At 46.2% G+C, this 22,698-nt stretch overlaps 2 protein-coding genes across 9 annotated transcripts in view; one reads left to right on the top strand and one right to left on the bottom strand.

The window, feature by feature from the left end:
- LOC144482103 (NACHT, LRR and PYD domains-containing protein 3-like) overlaps window positions 1–22,698 on the bottom strand; it is a 252,719-nt gene that overhangs the window by 76,460 nt on the left and 153,561 nt on the right. Inside the window, exon 1 of one of the 2 annotated variants that reach the window (XM_078201339.1) lies at window positions 10,596–11,313. The exons of the other annotated variant lie outside the window; for it this stretch is intronic. The gene's annotated coding sequence lies outside the window, so the exon portion shown is untranslated. Of the gene's footprint in view, window positions 1–10,595; window positions 11,314–22,698 lie in introns of those variants that run through there. 2 annotated transcript variants of the gene reach the window in all.
- LOC144482101 (NACHT, LRR and PYD domains-containing protein 3-like) overlaps window positions 13,131–22,698 on the top strand; it is a 76,224-nt gene continuing 66,656 nt past the window's right edge. For 5 of the 7 annotated variants that reach the window (XR_013495856.1, XM_078201333.1, XM_078201336.1 and 2 more), the window contains exons 1-2: window positions 13,131–13,338; window positions 18,308–18,470. The gene's annotated coding sequence lies outside the window, so the exon portion shown is untranslated. Of the gene's footprint in view, window positions 13,339–13,817; window positions 13,889–16,729; window positions 16,786–18,307; window positions 18,471–22,698 lie in introns of those variants that run through there. The other 2 variants (XM_078201335.1, XM_078201334.1) reach the window with 2 other exon arrangements.

The following is a 22,698-nucleotide window of genomic DNA, read 5'->3' as shown; positions in this document are numbered from 1 at the left end:
CTGCTCTGAGGATTTTAGGGTTTTGAATGGAATTATCAGTTGATAGAAATTTTGCTCACTGATGTGAGACCTCAGGACAAGGGGACAAATATCTTATGATCAGAGCCAGGATATTCAGGGGATAAATTTAGGAAACACTTGCTCACACAAAGGGTGGGGGAAGTGTGGAACTCTCTCCCACATATAGCTGCAGATATTAGCTGTTGAATATTTTCCCAGTGTCTGCGTGGGTTTCCTCCGGGTGCTCTGGTTTCCTTCAACAGTCCAAAGATGTGCGGGTTAGGTGGATTGGCCACGCTAACCTGACCCTAGAGTCAGGGGTTAGCAGGGTAAATATGTGGGTGTTATTGGGATAGGGCCTGGGTGGGATTGTGGTCGGTGCAGACTTGCTGGGTTGAATGTGCTCCTTCTGCACTGTGGGGATTCTGTGAACAATTTTCACTCTGAGATGGGGATATTTCTGCTGCCAGAAGGTGTGGATCTGAAGCCCAGGCGGCTGGATGGAGTTTGTCTCCCTGATCAATGGGCAGCTCAGGCTGCAGGGACTGAATGTCTGGCTCCTCCTCTTGCTGCTGCCGGAGCTCAGAGCTTGTGCAGCTTCTGGAGCTGGGGGAGGCCATTCGGCCACTTCAATATGGGACAGCCCACCTTTCAGACAGTTTATCCCTTGTCTGATGTCGGTGAGCTTTGTGTTATTTTTATTGAAGGGTCATTAACATTGTGCAGATTCACACAGACTCTCTCCATGTTACTGGGTCACCAATGTTGCTGATCTTTCCCCTGAGCGGGGACACTCACAATAAGGAAACAGCCTCCTCACCCAGGCCCGGCCCGTTGCTAAGGGAATGCGGTTCAATCACTGCGCAGGCGCAGCCTGTTGCTAAGGGAATGTGGCTCAGACACTGCGCAGGCTCGAGCCCGCTGAAGTCAGCTCGGCAGGTCACGTGAGGAGCTGTCAATCAATTGCCTATTCAGCATCTTTGTTCAATCATTGACTGAATAAATTCTGTTAACCTGTTGCATCAAACTCACTGTCTGGTGTCTTTTCATCTTGTCCCAGGAACTTAGTTCATCTCAGTGAGTCTCACACAAGCAGCTGGAGGCACTTTGTGCTCTCATGGTTATCCTGTCCACCCAAATAGTCTGAAGATTTCAAAGGTTTGTGTGAGATTCTTGAATTTACCAATGTATGGGAATAACAATAAACATATGGAATTTTAACCATATCTCACCATTGACTTCAATCATGCACACGTACAAACGCATGTACGCACACACACAGATGGCCCAGAACTTGCACATGTTCACGTGTGATTTCAAGAAGAAATTAGATATAACTTTTGGGGCTAAAGGGATCGTGGGATTAGGGAGGGGAAGGGGAGATCAGGATATTGAATTTGATGATTAGCCATGAGGAAGAGTTCATAGAGTGTATCTGCGATACCTTCCTTGAACAGTATGTAATGGAAACTACAAGGGAGCAAGCTATCCAAGATCTGGACCTGTGTAATGTGACGGGAATAATTAGTGATCTTACAGTTAGGGATCCTCTTGGAAGAAGCGATCACAGTATGGTTGAATTTAAAATACAGATAGAGCGTGAGAAGGTAAAATCCAAAAGCAATGTCTTGTGCTTAAACAAAGGAGACTACAAAGGGATGAGGGAGGAGTTGGCTCAGGGAAACTGGGAGCAAAAACTTTCTGGTGGGAAAATTGAGGAACAGTGGAGGACTTTCAAAGCGATCTTTCACGGTGCTCAGCAAAAGTATATACCAGTGATAAGGAAGGACTGTAGAAAAAGACATAATCAGCCATGGATATCGAAGGAAATAAAGGAGGGTATCAAATTGAAAGAAAATGCATACAAAGTGGCAAAGATTAGTGGGAACCTGGAGGATTGGGAAATCTTTAAAGGTCAGCAGAAAGCCACAAAAAAAGCTATAAAGAAAAATAAGATGGATTATGAGAGTAAACTCGCTCAGAATAAAAAAAACAGACAGCAAAAGTTTCTACAAATATATAAAATGAAAAAGAGTGGCTAAAGTAAACATTAGTCCTTTAGAGGATGAGACGGGGGATGTAATAACTGGATATGAGAAAATGGCTGAGGCATTGAACAGGTATTTTGCGTCAGTCTTAAGACCATAAGACCATAAGACATAGGAGCGGAAGTAAGGCCATTCGGCCCATCGAGTCCACTCCACCATTCAATCATGGTTGATTTCAACTCCATTTACCCGCTCTCTCCCCATAGCCCTTAATTCCTCGAGAAATCAAGAATTTATCAATTTCTGTCTTGAAGACGCTCAACGTCTCGGCCTCCACAGCCCTCTGTGGCAATGAATTCCACAGACCCACCACTCTCTGGCTGAAGAAATTTCTCCTCATCTCTGTTCTAAAGTGACTCCCTTTTATTCTAAGGCTGTGCCCCCGCGTCCTAGTCTCCCCTGTTAATGGAAACAACTTCCCTACGTCCATCCTATCTAAGCCGTTCATTATCTTGTAAGTTTCTATCAGATCTCCCCTCAACCTCCTAAACTCCAATGAATATAATCCCACGATCCTCAGACGTTCATCGTATGTCAGGCCTACCATTCCTGGGATCATCCGTGTGAATCTCCGCTGGACCCGCTCCAGTGCCAGTATGTCCTTCCTGAGGTGTGGGGCCCAAAATTGCTCACAGTACTCCAAATGGGGCCTAACCAGTGCTTTATAAAGCCTCAGAAGTACATCCCTGCTTTTGTATTCCAAGCCTCTTGAGATAAATGACAACATTACATTTGCTTTCTTAATTACGGACTCAACCTGCAAGTTTACCTTTAGAGAATCCTGGACTAGGACTCCCAAGTCCCTTTGCACTTCAGCATTATGAATTTTGTCACCGTTTAGAAAATAGTCCATGCCTCTATTCTTTTTTCCAAAGTGTACAACCTCGCACTTGCCCACGTTGAATTTCATCAGCCACTTCTTGGACCACTCTCCTAAACTGTCCAAATCTTTCTGCAGCCTCCCCACCTCCTCAATACTACCTGCCCCTCCACCTATCTTTGTATCATCGGCAAACTTGGCCAGAATGCTCCCAGTCCCGTCATCTAGATCGTTAATATATAAAGAGAACAGCTGTGGCCCCAACACTGAACCCTGCGGGACACCACTTGTCACCGGTTGCCATTCTGAGAAAGAACCTTTTATCCCAACTCTCTGCCTTCTGTCTGACAGCCAATCGTCAATCCATGTCAGTACCCTGCCTCGAATACCATGGGCCCTTATTTTACTCAGCAGTCTCCCGTGAGGCACCTTGTCAAAGGCCTTTTGGAAGTCAAGATAGATAACATCCATTGGCTCTCCCTGGTCTAACCTATTTGTTATCTCTTCAAAGAACTCCAACAGGTTTGTCAGGCACGACCTCCCCTTACTAAATCCATGCTGACTTGTCTTAATCCGACCCTGCACTTCCAAGAATTTAGAAATCTCATCCTTAACGATGGATTCTAGAATTTTGCCAACAACTGAGGTTAGGCTAATTGGCCTATAATTTTCCATCTTTTTTCTTGTTCCCTTCTTGAACAGTGGGGTTACAACAGCGATTTTCCAATCCTCTGGGACTTTCCCTGACTCCAGTGACTTTTGAAAGATCATAACTAACGCCTCCACTATTTCTTCAGCTATCTCCTTTAGAACTCTAGGATGGAGCCCATCTGGGCCCGGAGATTTATCAATTTTCAGACCTTTTAGTTTCTCTAGCACTTTCTCCTTTGTGATGGCAACCATATTCAACTCTGCCCCCTGACTTTCCTGAATTGTTGGGATATTACTCATGTCTTCTACTGTGAAGACTGACGCAAAGTACTTATTAAGTTCCTCAGCTATTTCCTTGTCTCCCATCACTAGATTACCAGTGTCATTTTGGAGCGGCCCAATGTCTACTTTTGCCTCCCGTTTGTTTTTAATGTATTTAAAGAAACTTTTACTATCATTCCTAATGTTACTGGCTAGCCTACCTTCATATTTGATCCTCTCCTTCCTTATTTCTCTCTTTGTTATCCTCTGTTTGTTTTTATAGCCTTCCCAATCTTCTGACTTCCCACTACTCTTTGCCACATTATAGGCTCTCTCTTTTGCCTTGATGCATTCCCTGACTTCCTTTGTCAGTAAGAAGTTTAACAACACCAGGTTAAAGTCCAACAGGTTTATTTGGTAGCAAAAGCCACACAAGCTTTCGAGGCTCTGAGCCCCTTCTTCAGGTGAGTGGGAATTCTGTTCACAAACAGAACTTATAAGACACAGACTCAATTTACATGAATAATGGTTGGAATGCGAATACTTACAACTAATCCAGTCTTTAAGAAACAAAACAATGGGAGTGGAGAGAGCATCAAGACAGGCTAAAAAGATGTGTATTGTCTCCAGACAAGACAGCCAGTGAAACTTTGTCAGCCTTTGTCAGCCATGGCTGCCTAATCCCCCCTCTGATAACCTTTCTTTTGTTTGGGATGAACCTCTGCACTGTGTCCTCAATTACTCCCAGAAACTCCTGCCATTGCTGTTCTACTGTCTTTCCCATTAGGCTCTGCTTCCAGTCGATTTTTGTCAGTTCCTCCCTCATGCGCCTGTAGTGGAAGACACAAATAACATGCCAAGAATTGATGAGTGGAAGGCTATGGCAGGTGAGGACCTCGAAACGATCATTATTAGGAAAGAGGTAGTGTTGGGCAAGTTAATGAGGCTAAAGGTAGACAAGTCTCCTGGCCCTGATGGAATGCATCCCAGGGAACTAAAAGAGATGGTGGGGGAAATGCACTGGTGATAATTTACCAAAATTCGCTGGACTCTGGCATGGTTCCTGCAGATTGGAAAACAGCAAATGTGAAGCCACTGTTTAAAAAAGGAGGTAGACAAAAGGCAGGTAACTATAGGCCAGTTAGCTTAACTTCTGGAGTAGAGAAAATGCTTGAAGCTATCATCAAGGAAGAAATAGCGAGACATCTGGATATAAATTGTCCCATTGGTAAGATGCAGCATGGGTTCATGAAGGGAAGGTCATGTTTGACTAATTTGGTGGAATTCTTTGAGAACATTACATGTGCAGTGGACAATGGGGAACCTGTGGATGTGGTGTATCTGGATTTTCAAAAAGCATTTGGCAAGGTGCCGCACCAAAGACTGCTACACAAGATAAAGGTGCACGGTGTTACGGGTAATGTATTGCATGGATAGAGGATTGGTTAACTAACAGAAAGCAAAGAGTGGGGGTAAATGGGTGTTTTTCTGGTTGCCGATCACTGACTAGTGGTGTGCCTCAGGGATCAGTGTTGGGACTGCAATTGTTTACGATTTACATTGATGATTTGGAGCTGGGGACCAAGTGTAGTGTGCCAAAATTCGCAGATGATACTAAGATGGGTGGCAGAGCAAAGTGCGCAGAGGACGCTGAAAGTCTGCAAAGGGATATAGATAGTTTGTGAGTGGACGAGAGTCTGGCAGATGGAGTACAATGTTGGTAATATGAGAGCATCCATTTTGGTTGGAATGACAGCAAAATGGACTATTATTTAAATAGTAAAAAATTGCAGCATGCTGCTGTGCAGAGGGACCTGGATGTTCTTGTGCAGGAATCTCAAGGAGTTGATTTGCAGGTGCAGCAGGTATTTAAGAAGGTAAATAGAATTTTGTCCTTCATTGCTAGAGGGATGGAGTTTAAAAACAGCGAGATTATGTTGCAGCTGTATCAGGTGCTGGTGAGGCCACACCTGGAGTACTGTGTAGTTTTGGTCTCCTTACTTGAGAAAGGATATACTGGCACTGGAGGGGGTGCAGAGGAGATTCACTAAGTTGATTCCGGAGTTGAGAGGGTTGGCTTATGAGCAGAGACTGAGTAGACTGGGGCTATACTCATTGGAATTCAGAAGAATGAGGGGAGATCTTATAGAAACATATAAGATTATGAAGGGAATAGATAAGATAGAAGCAGGGAAATTATTTCCACTGGCAGTAAAACTAAAACTAGGGGGCATAGCCTCAAAATAAGGGGGAGCAGATTTAGGACTGAGTTGAGGAGGAACTTCTTCACACAAAGGGTTGTGAATCTGTGGAATTCCCTGCCCAGTGAAGCAGTTGAGGCTACCTCGTTGAATGTTTTAAGGCAAGGATAGATACATTTTTGAACAGTAAAGGAATTAAGGGTTATGGTGAGCGGTCGGGTAAGTGGAGCTGAGTCCACGAAAAGATCAGCCTTGATCTTATTGAATGGCAGAGCAGGCTCAAGGGGCCAGATGGACTACTCCTGCTTCTAGTTCTTATGACCAAAATGAATGGTGGAGCAGGCTCGAAGGGCCGAATGGCCTCCTCCTGCTTCTCGTTTCTATGTTTCACACATAACCCCCATGCAGGCAAACACTTACACACTCAATTTCTCTCACAAATACAGACACACACACTCGCACATAGGCACACACCCCTCCCATGCACATATACACACACGCACACATACATGCAGAATACACACACACGTATACACACACCCAAATACGCCTATGCAGACCACCTCACACCCTGATACACACACACATACTGATACATACACCAATATACGCACGCAGACACACACACACACACAGACACGCACACAAACAAATACAATGTCCCATTTCATTGTTTCATCAAACAAGGACAGGACAGTTCAGAAAATGCAGTTAGATACAGATGAAAACTCCCTTCATATCAGCCTCTCTTTCCCACTCTCCATCCAGCTGGAGTGGGCAAGAGAGAAACAGGGATAGAGATAGAGAGAGAGTAACAGAGAGAGGGGAGGAAAGGAATGGAGTGAGAGTCACAGAGAGGGAGAGGAAGTGATTGAGATAGAGTGTGTTCGGCAGAGTTCCTGCAATGCTGAGTACAATGGCCTTTGAAGGTACCACACAGAACACAACAAATAGGAGCAGAAGTAGGCCATTCTGCCCCTTGAGGCTGCTCCTCCCATTGATAAGATCATGGCTGATCTGACTGTGGCCTGAACTCTACTTTGCTGCCTGTCTCCCCATAATGCTCAACTCACTCTCTGGGGAAAGTGGTTAGCACTGCTGCTTCACAGCGCCAAGGACCTGGATTTGATTCCCAGCTTGGGTCACTGTCTGTGTGGAGTTTGCATGTTCTCCTCGTGTCTGCATGGGTTTCCTCCGGGTGCTCCGGTTTCCTCCCATATTCTGGTTCGGTGCATTGATCCGAACAGGCGCCAACTAGAGGAATTTCACAGTAACTTCATTGCAATGATAATGTAAGACTGACTTGTGACCAATAAATGAATTTTAACTTTGAATTCTAAACACTAACCACCCCCTGAGAGAACAAATTATTCCTCCTCATCTCCATCTTTAATGGGCGCTGTATGAATTTTAAACTGTGCCCTCCCTGATACTAGATTCCCCCATGTTGGCTCTGTTCTGTGATAATACAGATGTTTAAAGATTATTCAGTAGTTCTTTAAGGGTAGCAGACACAGGGAAAAAAGAAGTGACTCTGTACACAACAGATATATTTCTAGGGTATATATATGAGTGGGCAGTAATCTTCTCTCAGAATCAGACAGATTGTGGGTTCAGCTCAGAGCCTCAAATACTAGGCCCTTAGCATCGATCAGAGACTCCGAACACAGCATGATGGGAGAGGGGACAAAGGGAACTGGTGTTGAATTTGTGAGCCTTGCTTTGTGGGAAGCTTTAGTGCTTGGGGAGAATGTCAACTTTTGAATGGACCTACCATATATTAAGCTGATCTTTCACTACACACTATCGGTAACTGCAACACTATATTCTGCACCCTTTCCTCTCCTTCTCCCCTGTGTACTCTATGTACGGAATGTTTTGTCTGTATAGCGCACAAGAAACAATACTTTTCACTGCATCCCAATACAAATCAATCAAATCAAATCAAATTAACACGGTGAAGTTTGGGCCCTGTGGGGTGACAGTTGTCTGAATACAGATTCTATCTTATTGTAACATTCAGGTCCCACGTGTACTGAGCTCACCAGCGTTCTGTCTGTATTGTGTGAATCCAGTCTTGAAATATCCACTAATATTGCTAATTCTGCCAAAACAGAAACAGAAAGAGTGTTTGAATTCTCCGTGATTAGTCCCCTTAATGATAAACTACATGGTGGATGAGAGGGATAGAGAGAGAGAGGAAGAGATACAGAGTAACAGAGAGGTAGGGAGAATGAGAGAGAGCAATGCAGAGAGTAACAGTTGTCTGAATACAGATTCTATCTCATTGTAACATTAAGCTACCACATGTACTGAGCTCACCAGCATTTGCAGAAGCCATTATATAAATACTGTTCTGTCTGTATTGTGTGAATCCAATCTTGAAATTTGCACTCATGTTGCTAATTCTGCCAAGACAGAAACAGAAAGAGTGTTTGAATTCTCCGTGATTAGACTCCTTAACGATAAACAACATGGTGGATGAGAGGGATAGAGAGGAAGAGAGAGAGAGATGGAGCGATGCAGAGTAACAGAGAGGTAGGGAGAGGGAGCAATGCAGAGAGTAACAGTTAGACAGTGAGGAATAGAGATTAATTCAGATGGATAGTGAGTGTCAGGGGAGTCCGAGACGCTACATAAACAAGGTAAAGATTTGAAAATGGAGGAGTGTTTCTTACCCACTTATAAAAGATAATCCACACTCACACCAGTCACATTTCACACTCTCTGCTCAGTCCTGTGTTGGGGGGTGTTGAGTGTGGGATCAGTGTTTGCTTTTCTCAAACCGCACTGATATTCCCAACAAGGGCAAAAGGTTTCAGTGTTTGAAAATGTAAATATTTAAAAGCAAAACTAGACTGGATTTGGTTAAATCTCATGGGATCCAGGATGAGGTGGCCAAATGGATACAAAATTGGTTGATGACAGAAGACAGAAGGTGGTTGTGGAGGGTTGTTCTATTTTCAAACTGGAGGGCTGTGACCAGCGGGGTGCCTCAGGGATCGGTGCTGGGTCCCCTGCTATTTGTAATTTATATTAATAATTTAGATGAGAATTTAGGAGGCATGGTTAGTAATTTTGCAGATGACACCAGGATTTGTGGCATAGTGGACAGTGAAGAAAGTTATCCAGGATTGCAACGGGATCTTGATCAATTGATCGAGTGGGCTGATGAATGGTGGATGGAGTTTAATTTAGATAAACGCAAGGCAATGAACTTTGGTAGATTGAACCAGCGCACTACTTAGTTAGTGGTAGGGCATTGGTGAGAGTTATAGAACAGAGATCTAGGCATACAGATTCATAGCTCCTTGAAAGTGGAGTCACAGTGGATAGAGTGGTGAAGAAGGCATTCCACATGCTTGGTTTCATTGGTCAGAATACTGAATGGGATTTGGGACATCATGTTGAAGTTGTACAAGACATTGGTAAGGCCACACTTGGAATACTGTGTACTGTTCTGGTCACTCTATTATACCAAGGATATTATTAAACTAGGAAGTGTGCAGAAAAGAACTACTGGGATACTGCAGGGTCTTGATGGTTTGAGTTATAAGCAGAGGCTGCAAAGACTGGGACATTTTCTCCTGGAGCATAGGAGGCTTCGGGGTGGTCGAACAGTGGCCTCGCTGGATTCACTCTGTCCTTTCAGATTCAGTCTCACAGGCCTGGCTGTGTTCACTGTGTCCTTTGAGATTCAGTGTCACAAGCCTGGCTGGGATCACTCTATCCTTAGAGATTCAGTGTCACAGGCATTGCTGGGTTCTGTCTGTCGCTTGAGATACAGTCCCACAGGGCTGGCTGGATTCACTCTGTCCTTTAGGATTCAGTGTCACAGGCCTGGCTGGGTTCAGTGCCAGGTTCACAGGAGTGTCCGTGTCAATTAGTAGTTCCCTCTAGCTTGATTTGAAGTCCCAACTATCTCAATTTGGAGTGCCCCCTATCTCGATTGCGAGTGACCCTCTAACGATTAGGAGTGTCCCATCTTGATTTGGAGTGTCCCTATCTGCAATAAGAGCCTTCTATCTCGATTAGGAATGCCCCCCTGTTTAGATTTGGACCAGTGACTATTTCAGTGAGGAGTGCCCCCCCCCGTCATTTCTGAGTGTCCCCGGTCAATTAGGAACGCTACCTACCTCGATTAGGTCTGTCCCTCCCTCGATTAGGAGTGTCCCATATCTCGAATAATGGAGCCTTCTATATCAGCTCGGGGTGCCCCCTATTTAGATTTGGAGCAGCGACTAATTCAATTAGCAGTGCCCCCCTCCATCGCCGTTAGCAATGACCCCCCCCATCGCCGTTGGCAGTCCCCCCCCGCCACCGTCGCCGTTCGCAGTGCCCCCCTGTCTCGATTGGGAGCACGCCGTATCTCGAATAAGAGAGACTTCTATCCTGATTAGGTGTGCTTCCATTTAGATTTAGAGCAGTGACAGTTTCAATTCTGAGTGCCCGCATATCAGCTCGCACTGCTCCTGTCAATGAGGAGTGCCCAGGTGAATTACCAGTGCCCCCAATTTCGGTTTGGAGTGCCCCCATCTTGATTACATGCGCCCTTATCTCGATTAGAGGGCCATGGACCAAATCCTGAGTGGAATGACCGGAGTCCAGACTTACCTGGATGATATCTTGCTCATGGATTCGACTATTTTCCCAGTACTTGGAGAATACCTTAGAGGTTGCAGGAGCACGGCCTGCAAATCAAGAGAGAAATATGAGTTCTTCAAGGACTCCATTGAATGCCTGGGTCATGAAATGGATTGCACAAAGCCTAAGATGGAGGTCATCATGAAGGCCCCAAGACCAGACAATGTGTCCCAATTCAGGTTGTTTTTGGGTCAAATCAATTACTATGACAACAAGCTCAATCCGGATCGGGCGGCAGCATTGAAACTGATGCTCCAGCTGCTGGTGAAAGGAGAGCCGTGGAAGTGAACAAAAGGAGGCCTCCCTGGCGGTAAAGCAGGCTTTGAAGAGATTGGAAATGCGAGTTCAATTTAACCCAAAGTTACCGCTGCAGCTTACATGCGAAGCCTCACCCAATGGGATTGAGGTTGTCCTGTCTAATGTTATGTCAAACGGAGAGGAAGATCCATAGTATTCGCTTCCAGATCATTGACGAAAGCGGAGGAAAAGTTTGCTCGGGTGGAAAAAGAAGGCTTAGGCATCTTCTTTGCATCAAGAAACTAAAAGCTCTGCCATGATGATGTTGTGACTGAGCTCGAAGGGCTGAATTACTGACTCCCATTCATAATTCCTATATTTTATCTTCCATCCTTGGACCATTCACTGGGATACCGTCCATGGCAGCAGTTTGATTGCAGAGGTGGGTGTTGGTGCTGTCAGTGAGAAACACAGCAATGCGGATGCTCTGTCAAGGCTGCCTTTGCCTGGAGATAAAGATGTTCCCGCTGGAATGTGCAGATAATGCATTTCACACGAGAAGATAAAGTTCCGGTAACCGCTAACCAGTTACGGAAAGCCACCCGGAATGATCCGGTTATGAGGCAGGGAGTGGAACTTGTCCAGAGAGGGAGGATGAGTAGAAAGCACCCGGAGTTACAGCGGTAAGTGTGCGGAAGCTGGGAGTTGGCGGTGTTGCTGGATATTTATTCTGGGCTATGAGAGCCTCATTTCCCCATCATTAAGAGGAAAGGTGCTGGAACGGGAGCACCAAGAGCACCCGGGGGTGCTGCCAATGGAAGAAACAACAAGAAGCTGTATGTGGTGCTGGGGATGAAAGTGGGATGGTGCGAATGCTGCGCTTGGGGACGGAAGGTGCCGCTCTTGCTGCCTCTTGCTGGCTGGGATTGTCCCCAATGGCAGCGAATCCACAGCAAGTCGCTGCTTCATCACAATCTGCCCGACTCCACCCACACTGGCTGTCAATCACTCTGCTGGAGCGGCTTCCTATTGGCTGTGTTCAGCTGATGGACAGCAGAATGCACCAATGGAGAATGAGGGTGAAGTGACGGATTGTGCAATGAATCAATGAGGCTTTTGACAAGGTACCACATGGTAGGTTGTTGCACAACCTACATCATGGGCCCCAGGGTGAGGTAGTTAAATGGATACAAAATTGGCTTGATGACAGAAGCCAGTGGATGGTTGTCCAGGGTTGTTTTTCAAACTGGAGGCCTGTGACCAGCGGTGTCCTCTGGGATCAGTGCTGGGTCCACTGTTATTTGTCATTTATATCAATGGTTTGGATGAGAATATAGGAGGCATGGTTGGTAAGTTTGCAGATGACACCAAGATTGGTCGCATAGTGGACAGTGAATAAGGTTATCTCGGATTGCAATGGGATCTTGATCAATTGGGCCAGTGGGCTGACTGGCAGATGGAGTTTAATTTGGACAAATGCGAGGTGATGCATTTTGGTAGATTGATCCAGGGCAGGACTTACTCAGTTAATGGTAGGGTGTTGGGGAGAGTTACAGAACAAAGAGATCTCGGGTACGGGTTCATGGCTCCTTGAAAGTGGAGTCACAGGTGGTCAGAGTGGTGAAGAAAGCATTCGGCATGCCTGGTTTCATTGGTCAGAACATTGAATACAGGAGTTGGGACGTCTTGTTGAAGTTATACAAGACATTGGTAAGACCCCACTTGGAATACTGTGTATAGTTCCAGTCACCCTATTATAGAAAGGATATTATTAAACTAGAAAGGTACAGAAAAGATTTACTTGGATGCTACCGGGACTTGATGGATTGAGTTATAAGGAGGAGTTGGATAGACTGGGACTTTTTTCTTTGGAGCGTAGGAGGCTGAGGGGTGATCTTATAGAGGTCTATAAAATAATGAGTGCACAGATCAGCTGGATAGTTCATGTCTTTTCCCAAAGGTCGGGGAGTCTGAACCTTAGAGGGCAGAGGTTGAAGGTGAGAGGGGCAATTATTTCACACAGAGGGTGGTGAGTGTCTGGAACGAGCTGCCAGAGGGAGTAGTAGAGGTGGGGACAATTTTGTCTTTTAAAAAGCATTTAGTTAGATGGGTATAGAGGGATATGGGCCAAATGTGGGCAATTGGGACGAGTTTAGGGGTTTAAAAACAGGGGCAGCCTGGACAAGTTGGGCTGAAGGGCCTGTTTCCATGCTGTATGTGAATCTGAATGATGACGCAATGAGGTGCCGCCCACTCAGTGACGTGGCTGGAAGCGGCCGTTAAACGGTTTCCGCGCGCGGCTGGAGGGGGCGTTCTGACGTCACTGCCGACGCACAGCACGTGACCTGGATCTGGCCAATCGGCGAGCGGACAAACAGCCGCCGCTGTCTCGAGTGCGGAGTTCAGGCGCCGTGCCGTTTCTCACTGCGTGTGCGGGGCTTTCCCAGCGGCGTTCATGCCGAATTTTTGAATAACGGTAAGGAATTAAATAAGAGAAAAAGTCTCAACTTCAGCGGCGCCGACTCTCGCTGACTGGGGTTGTCCCCAGTGGCAGCGAATCGCTGCTTCATCACAAGCTGCCCGAGTGCGCCCACACTGGCTGCCAATCATTCTGCTGGAGCGGCTTCCTATTGGCTGTGTTTATTTGACGGACAGCAGAATGCACCAATGGGGAATGAGGGTGCAGTGAGGTCCCGCCCACTCAGTGAAAGCGGCTCGCGGTCACGTGGCGCGGCCGTTAACGGTTTCTGCGCGAGGTTGGAGAGGGGGGTCTGAAGTCACTGCCCGCTCACAGCACGTGACCGGGAGCTGACCAATCTGCGAGCTGGAAAGCAGCCGCCGCAGCCCCGAATGCGCCTGCGCGAACTTCACTCCGGGAGGGTGCGGCCCGCTTCCTACTGCGCGCAGGCGCATTGCGGTTTTTTCACTGCGTATCCGGGTATTTCCGGGTTTGAGGAATTAACGGCCCAGAAAAAGTTTGAACTCCAACAACATTCAGCTTGAGGATTAAAATGTCGGTTTCCTGTGTAAATACAGCCTGTCTTTGTATCATATTAACAGAGCGGGGACGGTCAGTTACATTGTGGGCGGCGCGGTGGCTCAGTGGTTGGTGCTACGGTCTCACAGCGCCAGGGAGCCGGCTTCAATTCCCGGCCTTGGCTCACTGTCTGTGTGGAGTCTGCACATTCTCCCCGTGTCTGCGGCCCTTTCCTCACACTCTCCAAACATCAGCAGCACAGGGGCACTGGCCAGGCTCAGTTGCTGCTCAGTGTCAGGGGGATTAGCAGGGTCAACACGGGGATAGGGTCTGGGTGGGATTGTGGGCGGTACAGACTGGATGGACCCAATGGCCTCCTCCTGCACTGCAGCAATTGGATGATTCAATGTTTCATAGAAAGATCTGTTATTACAATCCAAGCCGTGTCTGTGGAAACACCATCTAAATTGTATGAGTAAACACAGTAATGGATTTCTCTCAGTTATTTCATTCTGGGCCCTGTATGAGCATTTGTAGAACATGAAACTAAATTGCTTTTACAGCCGCACAAGCAACAAATGCAAGAAAACTGAGAGCTTGATTGAATACGAGGATATGTGCACATTCACAGTGCAACACGTGTTTTGTCACCGTGGCCCCAAACTCTATCTCTAAAGAGAGAGAAGAACTGGTACCCACAATGTTTGTGCCTCATGAAAATCCCCTCTCCGCCCTTTTGCCCTGTCTGGGCTTCTACTGAGCAACTTTCACCTCTCTGACTTTGCCCGCAGTCCGGACACACCCTGCCAGGTATTGTCCCCAGTGGATGGCCATTCATGAGTGAGTCCTCCCCCTTATCATCAGGACCTAGGGTGGAGGGGTTTGCCTGCAGCAACACCATACAGTCACAGGTTGAATTGGTTCACAGACTTAAAAATACGTCTGTGAATTTGCAGCCTTGTGGAGTCCATAGACCACATATATGTAAGTTGTCAAAGGCTGCACTTCATTTTTAGTTTCTTGAGAAATGTGTAACGTTCTTTTTTGGTGGGACTTCAGCCCCAAGCGTCGATCTTTGGGCACCCGTCATGGAGGGGGACGGGAATGGGCGAGAAGCTCCTCATGAGCCTGCTCCTGGACTTGGCCAAGCTGGCCATTAATAGGTCCAGGCAACGGGGAGTTGAGTGGGTCGTCTGTCCCAACTCTTTTCCCATCTACTGCAGCTATGTTCACTGCCAGGTGAAAGGGAGCATGTGATCTCTGCTGGCAACATAGAGGCTTTCCTTACCTGGTGGGCACTGAGGGCTGGAGTGTGTTTTTAACCCCTTTCATTATAGTTTGCTTTATTGTTTAAGTTTCCTTCGAGATTCTGTTCATTTTTAGGATGCTGCATTTTAATTCATCCCTCAATTTGTTGATTTGGTTTATTTGTTAAGATACGAATTGCAAGATGCAGAATTTCACTGGCATCTCAATCTCTGGACTTTTCCCTCGGATGCCAACAGTCCACAGTCAGTCACCTTGCAGAAATGCAGAGGGCTTTCCTTGTCAGCAGCTGCTGCACCCCTGGGAGGGGGGAGGGATTGAGGGAGAAGGGACAGGGTTGTGGCGGGGAGGGGGGGAGGCAGAGATGGATGGGGAGGGGGGGGGAGGCAGAGATGGATTGAGAGGTGGAGGGAGACAGGGGAGGCAGAGATGGATTGAGGGGGGGGGAGGCAGAGATGGATTGAGAGGTGGAGGGGAACCAATTGCAGGTTGCAGTGGTTAGAACAAACTTTGTACAAATTTATGGTTTCTGAAATTTGTAATTATTTTGACAAATTGAGTAGTGGCTGTTCAGTGAATTGCCACCCTGATAGATTCTGTTCACTAACAAATGAACAATAATCTCATTGAACGAAAGTGCAAACACTCGGTAGTGTTCACTTACTCCTGTTCCTGTAAGTTTGTAAATACCTGCTGTGGTTCCTTGATGTGGTGAGGTTCCTCAATTAACTCCTGCTGATGTTGGAACAGAGTCTGATCAATGAAAAGTAATGTTGTTCCACACATGGGTCAGAGCAGTGGAGAATAGGAAAACTGAATGGGGAAGATTGAAGAAATAGGGAGGGAGTCAGTCACAAGGTGTTTGGAAGGAAGGGAAGATCTCTCTCTCTGAAGCGTTTTCTTTCTGTTTTTCATTCTTTCTCCCTCTCTCTCCCTGAACCATAGAATCCCTACAGTGCAGAAGGAGGCCATTTGGCCCATCGCGTCTGCACCGACGACAATCCCCATAACCCTACTTATTTACCCTATTAACCACCTGACACTAGCGTCAATTTAGCATGGCCAATCAACCTAACCCACACATCTTTGGACTGTGGGAGGAAACCGGAGCACCCGGAGGAAACCCACACAGACACGGGGACAGTGACCCAAGCCAGGAATTGAACCTGTGACCCTGGCGCTGTGAGGCAGCAGTGCTAACCACTGTGCCGCCCTGTGGGACTGGGGGATGTGCTATAAAAGTTCCAGTGAACTGATGTCCCATCAACTTGTTCACACTGTTCAGATGCTCTCATTGTGGGACTGGTTTCAAGACATCTTCTAATCTCGCTGCACACCTGTGAGTTCACACTGGGGGGGAGACCTTTCAAATGCCTAGATTGTGAGAAGTGCTTTAAACGTTCTGAGGAACTGATGTCCCATCAACGTGTTCACAGTGATGAGAAACCATGCTCTCTCTTTTTGCTCTCTGTTTTTCTCTCCAGTATTTCCTGGATTTAATTCTGTCAATCAATGAGCATTACTAGAACTGAGCTTTCTATTGGATAATGATTGACATCTAGATGCACCTATGAGAAGATGGAAAGAATTGAAACGCTGGTCTTGGTGACGCATGCACATAGACCGTCACAGCCGGCAACACGCATGCGCCAGCCTGCCGACTGCACGCGAGAGAAAACGGTTAACGAATAACAGTGTTTGAATAGAAACAGCCTCAACACTGAGTAGATCTGGGTGATTCTAGGCTGAATAGACACAGCATTATAACACAGAATATCTGGGTGATTCTAGTCTGAATACACACAGCATTATAACACAGAATATCTGGGTGATTCTAGTCTGAATACACACAGCATTATAACACAGAATATCTGGGTGATTCCAGGCTGAATACACACAGCATTATAACACAGAATATCTGGGTGATTCTAGTCTGAATACACACAGCATTATAACACAGAATATCTGGGTGATTCTAGTCTGAATACACACAGCATTATAACACAGAATATCTGGGTGATTCTGGTCTGAAAACAGACCATCAACACTGAAAATATCGTTGAATCATAAAATCCCTGCATTGCAAAAGGAGGCCATTCGGCCCATGAATTCTGCACCGACAAAATTCCATCCAGGCCCTATTACCCATAACCCCACATATTTACCTTGTTAATCTCCCTAACACTCGGGTCAATTTAGCATAGCCAATCAACCTAACCCACACATCTTTGGACTGTGCGAGGATACCGGAGCACCCAGAGGAAATCCCTGCAGACATGGGGAGAATGTTGAAACTCCACACGGACAGTGAGCCAAGGCTGGGAAGTGAACCCGGATCCCTGGCACTGTGAACCAGCAGTGCTAACCACTGTGCCACCTTGCCGCCCCTTGATCTGGGTGATCTAACCTGAATACCGAGAGGGCATTATAACAGAGTGTATCTGGGTGATTTTGGGCTGAATAGAGAGAATTAACCGCTTCATAACACTGAGAACATCTGTGGTTATTGTTACACTTTTCAAACACACACTTTTCCTGAACATTCATCCTTAGCTTGGGGAGAAAATGGCGATTTTCTGTTTTTCACTCAAAAAAAACATATAGGCGGCACAGTGGTTAGCACTGGTGTCTCTCAGCGCCAGGGACCCGGGTTCAAGTCTGGCCTCTTGTGTGGAGTTTGCACATTCTCCCCATGTCTGCATGGGTTTTCTCCAGGTGCTCGGGTTTCCTCCCACAGTCCAAAGATGTGGGGGTTAGGTTGATTGGCCATGCTAAATTGACCCAAGTGTCAGCGGATGAACAGAGTAAATATGTGGGGTTAAAGGAATAGGGTCTGGGTGGGATTCTGGTCAGTGCAGACTCGATGGGCCAAATGGCCTCCTTCTGCACTGTCGGAATTCTATGAAACCCCATGTTGAAAATTAGGATAGTCTGACCAGACACTGTGTAACCTTCATTAATGTGTCCAATGAAAACACAGCAATTCAAACATTTTCAACACTCCTATTGAAATTCCCTGTTCGCTTCACTAGATGGACTGTCCCAGGATTGAGGAAATTGTCATTCTAATTGAAACATTTCCAACCGTCTTATTGAATCTTTCTTTCAGGTCTGGTTTATGGGCTGACCTGGGAATGAGAAAATTGTCGTTCTCGTTCACCTGGCACTATTTGTCATTTTTTTTCTCTCCTGCTTTAATCAGATCTCCGGTGAATGCTGGATTGATTGAGAAAATCCACAGCTGGAAGTAAGCAAGGAGTGTGGACTGCAGGACTAAAAGGTGAACCAGCACAGGATTGTGAGAGTGCCAACCGGAGAGAGACCTTGAGATTGAAAGAACTTCCGTCTATTTTCTGGAGAGGAAGGTGAGAGAAAGTTGCATTTATTCTGGTCCTGTAGACAGTGCAGAAAGGTTACAAGGTGAGGTCAGAAATGCTGAGTGAGAGGTATGGAGAGTCTGAGCACTGAGTCCAGTTATCTCAGATATAAAGTGTTATTTACTGTCAAGCGGATCAGTTTTTGTCTCAAACTTTAATTTAATAAAACCGCAGTGTTTGTTCTTGTTATATCAGTTGTGCAATATTGGAATTGCAGCTTCAGTGTTAATTTAAAACAAACTGACTGTTCTGGGTTAATCTTCCTCTTAACTGAACTGAGGGTGTGTGATGGTGGTTTTGTTATTTCCGTTTTCAGTTATATTTGCTGATGGATTTCCTGTGTTGCCAGGGTAACAATCTGACTGATCTCAGTACCAGAGGCAGAAGTACGGACACCAGTTAGTGGAGAGAAATCGGGTGGGTGGGAGCCAGGCGAGGGGATCACCATGTGAGAGGCGGGATTTGGAGATAGACAAAAGCAATCAGATATGCAAGGCAGAAGGAGAGGGAGACCAGGGCAAACAGACACAGACAGGAGTGAAGGAGAAAAGGAAAAGCAGAGAGGTGGAGAGAGAGAGACACTCTTGCAGACAGGCAAGGAAGTTCGAAACTGAGATGGCAAGTGACAAAGCAGCAAGGCTAAACATGGAAGCGGGTGGTGGGGCAATTATGTTAATTAAAGAGGGCTTTAGTCGTGTAGTCAGAGATGACCTTTAGTTCTTGAAGATCGAAGTGTAAAATCAGTTGGGTGACCCTAAGAAACAGCCAGGGGCAAAAACCATTGGTGTGAAGTGTTTGTAGGTCACCCAGCAGCAGATGGAATGTGAATCTCCGGTACGTCAGGAAGTTCGAGGTGTGTTTAAGAAGGGTAATGCAGTAATCAATCTGCATCGAGACTCGGTGAAACCTAATTAGTAATGTTGTAGGGGATGAATTGTTTGAAAGTATCCTGAGCCATTTTCTAGAATAGTATATTGAAGAACCAACTCGGGAATCGAAAAACAGACTACATGTGTTAATGTAAAGGAGTCTTTCGGAAAGTGTTATCATAACAATGAACAAAGAAAAGTACAGAACGGGACAGGGCCCTTCGGCTCCCCAAGCCTGTGCCGATCTTGATGCCCTAACGAAACAAAAAAAAACCTTCAGCCCTTACTCGATCTGCCTGCTTCCACCACCTCCCTCAGGCAGTGCATTCCAGGCACCCACCACTCTCTGCGTGAAACAGTTTGCCTGCACATCTCACTTAAACTTGCCCCCCCCCTCACCTTGAACCTGTGCCCTCTTGTAATTGACACATCCACATAGTGCCAGGTGAACGAGAACGACAATTTTCTCATTCCCAATTTTCTATGTCCCTCATAATTTTGTAGACCTCTATCTGGTCTCTGCTCAGCCTCCATTTTTCCAGTATAAACAATCCTAGTTCATTCAATCTCCTCATAATCAACACCCTCGTGCTGGTGAACCTTCTTTGCACTCTCTCAAAACTCCAGGTCCTGCTGGGAGTGTGGTGACCAGAACTGCACACACTACTCCAAATGCGGCCTAACCAAGGTTTTATATAGCTGCAACATGATTTCCCAGCTCTTGTACTCGGTGCCCTGGCTGATGAAGACAAGCATGTTATTTGCTTTCTTAATCACCGTGGCCACCGTGTGTCGCCACTTTGTGAGAACTGTGGACCTGCACGCCCAGGTCCCGAGATATGTTAATGTTCCCAAGGGTTCTGCCATTCACAGTATAATTCATGATAGAATTTTACATTTAAGTTTGAAAGTGATTCAGTTGCATTAGAAACTAGGGCATTAAATTAAAACAAAAACTGAAGGTGTGAGGATCAAATTGGCTGTGGTGGACTGGGGGAAAACTACGTTTAAAGTTTGTCAGACAATGGCTAACATTTATAGAATTAATACATAGTTTACAATAGCAATACAATCTGAAACCCAGAAAGGAATGTGTTCCAATCATGGCTAATGGAAACAAAGCAAGGATTGTGTCGGATCAAAGGAAGCAGCATATAAAGTTGATGTGGATTGATGAGTGTAGGAGTAGGTTGAGAATCCAAACAGGAATGTCTGTCATCCACTCCAAAAGCAGAGTCCACTGGCAGTCCTTGCCACAGCAGCATTTTCTTCCTGTGGTCGGCACATTGGTAAAGGAAGACTACATGTGTCTGTGTCTGCGTTTGCATTGTCCTTCCCTGCCATCCTTGATCACGATGTTATACTGGTTTGGTGACAGTGTGAGAGCCCAGTGCTGTATTCTAACTGAGGCCTTGGGGGAATGCGCTTGGATTCACTGCAAAGACTCATCAATGGCTTATGGTCTGTGCATATGGTGAATGAAAGACCATAAAGATACTGATGAAAATGTTTCACAGCGAAATCGATGGCTACACCTTCCTTGTCTGACTGAGACTATCCCTTCTCAGCTTCTGTCAGCATATGAGATGCAAAACCAATGGCTTGCTCTGACTGTCCTCCATCAGATGAGGGAGTTCTGCCCCAACACCGTAGGATGAGGCATTGCATGATAGAATGAGTTCCTGTCTTGTTCAAAGTGACCGAGCAGATTAGCTAATTGCAGCAGTGCCTTCACATCCTTGAAAGCTTTCTTTTATGCTGACCCCCCACTTTCATTTGGTTTCTTTGTGAAGCAGTATATACAGTGGTCCCAACACTGCTGTAAGGTCTGGCAAAAACTTCCCGTAATAGTTACCAAACCCAAAAATGACCTGAGCTCGGACACATGATTGGGATCTGGAGCTTTTTTCCTCCAAGTGATGAACGCTGCACTATGATTTTGTGACCTAGATATTCCACAGTTTGTGCCTGGAAAATTCCCATGCTGCGCTTCAGATGCAATCCTGCCTCTGAAGACTCTACACTTGGTTCAGGGTGCTGAGGTGTTCCTCCTCAGTTTTCCCTGTAATTAGAGGGCGGCACGGTAGCACAGTGGTTAGCACTGCTGCTTCACAGCTCCAGGGACCCGGGTTCGATTCCCGGCTTGGGTCACTGTCTGTGTGGAGTTTGCACATTCTCCTCGTGTCTGCGTGGGTTTCCTCCGGGTGCTCCGGTTTCCTCCCACAGTCCAAAGATGTGCGGGTTAGGTTGATTGGCCAAGCTTAAAAAATTGCCCTTTGTGTCCTGGGATGCGTAGGTTAGAGGGATTAGTGGGTAAATATGTAGGTATATGGGGGTAGGGCCTGGGTGGGATTGTGGTCGGTGCAGACTCGATGGGCCGAATGGCCTCTTTCTGCGCTGTAGGGTTTCTAAGATTATTCTTCTAAGATAAAAATGAACTGCGACAGGAGGAAAACCTTGTCACAGATTATCCATTGTTCCCAGAACGGTTTGAAAACAAACTCCAGGCCTCCAGGTAATCACGTGTACGCACAGTATCATCATTTTTAATAACAGGGATATTTGATGCTCCCCAACTGAATGGACTCATCGAGTGGCTGCAAAGGCTTGGAATCAAACTCTTCCCTCACTTTACCTTTCATGGTGTAGGGCACTGTCCTGTACTTGAAAAAGCGAGGAGGATAGCCTGTGGATCAACAAACAACTTCACTATAGAGCCACGCAATGTGCCCAGTTCATCAGAATATTTCTGAATGGCATCCTCTATCACCTTTGTGTGCTTTATTTCATCCCAGTTCTACAGAACTTCACTGAGCCAGCCATGCCCTATAGATGAGGCTCCTTCCCTTTTCTTGCTTCTTTTCTGTTGTGTGCAATGTCCATTTCTAACACCGGAAGCAATGGTATGGGCTCTCCGGTGTACATCTGAAGTTTGATCCCTGTCTGAGTAAGGGCTGGCGCCTTGTCAGAGTCCCAAGTTGTCTTGTTGGTCTTTTCACTGATCACAGATGCAGAGGTTCCCGTGTCCATCACCATCTTGGTTTGTTTTCCACCGACCTCTGCTATTGCATAGATAGGTTTTACATGCCCCTCACTCACATTAAATATGTAAGAATGCTGCTAGAGCAAAGAAAAGTACAACACAAGAACACGCCCTTTGGCCCTCCAAGCCTGTGCCGATCATGATGCGCTAACTGAACTGAAAAGCCCTTCTGCCCTTACTCGGTCTGTATCCCTCTATTCCTTCCCTATTCACATACCCATCCAGATGCCCTTAAATGTTGCAAATGTGCCTGTGTCAACCACCACCTCAGGCAGCATGTTCCAGGCACCAACCATTCTCTGCG

Source organism: Mustelus asterias, assembly GCF_964213995.1.
Source record: "Mustelus asterias chromosome 26 unlocalized genomic scaffold, sMusAst1.hap1.1 SUPER_26_unloc_15, whole genome shotgun sequence".
Taxonomy (NCBI): domain Eukaryota; kingdom Metazoa; phylum Chordata; class Chondrichthyes; order Carcharhiniformes; family Triakidae; genus Mustelus; species Mustelus asterias.
Note: the sequence above shows the minus strand (reverse complement) of the source record. Positions and strands in the feature narration are given on the sequence as shown.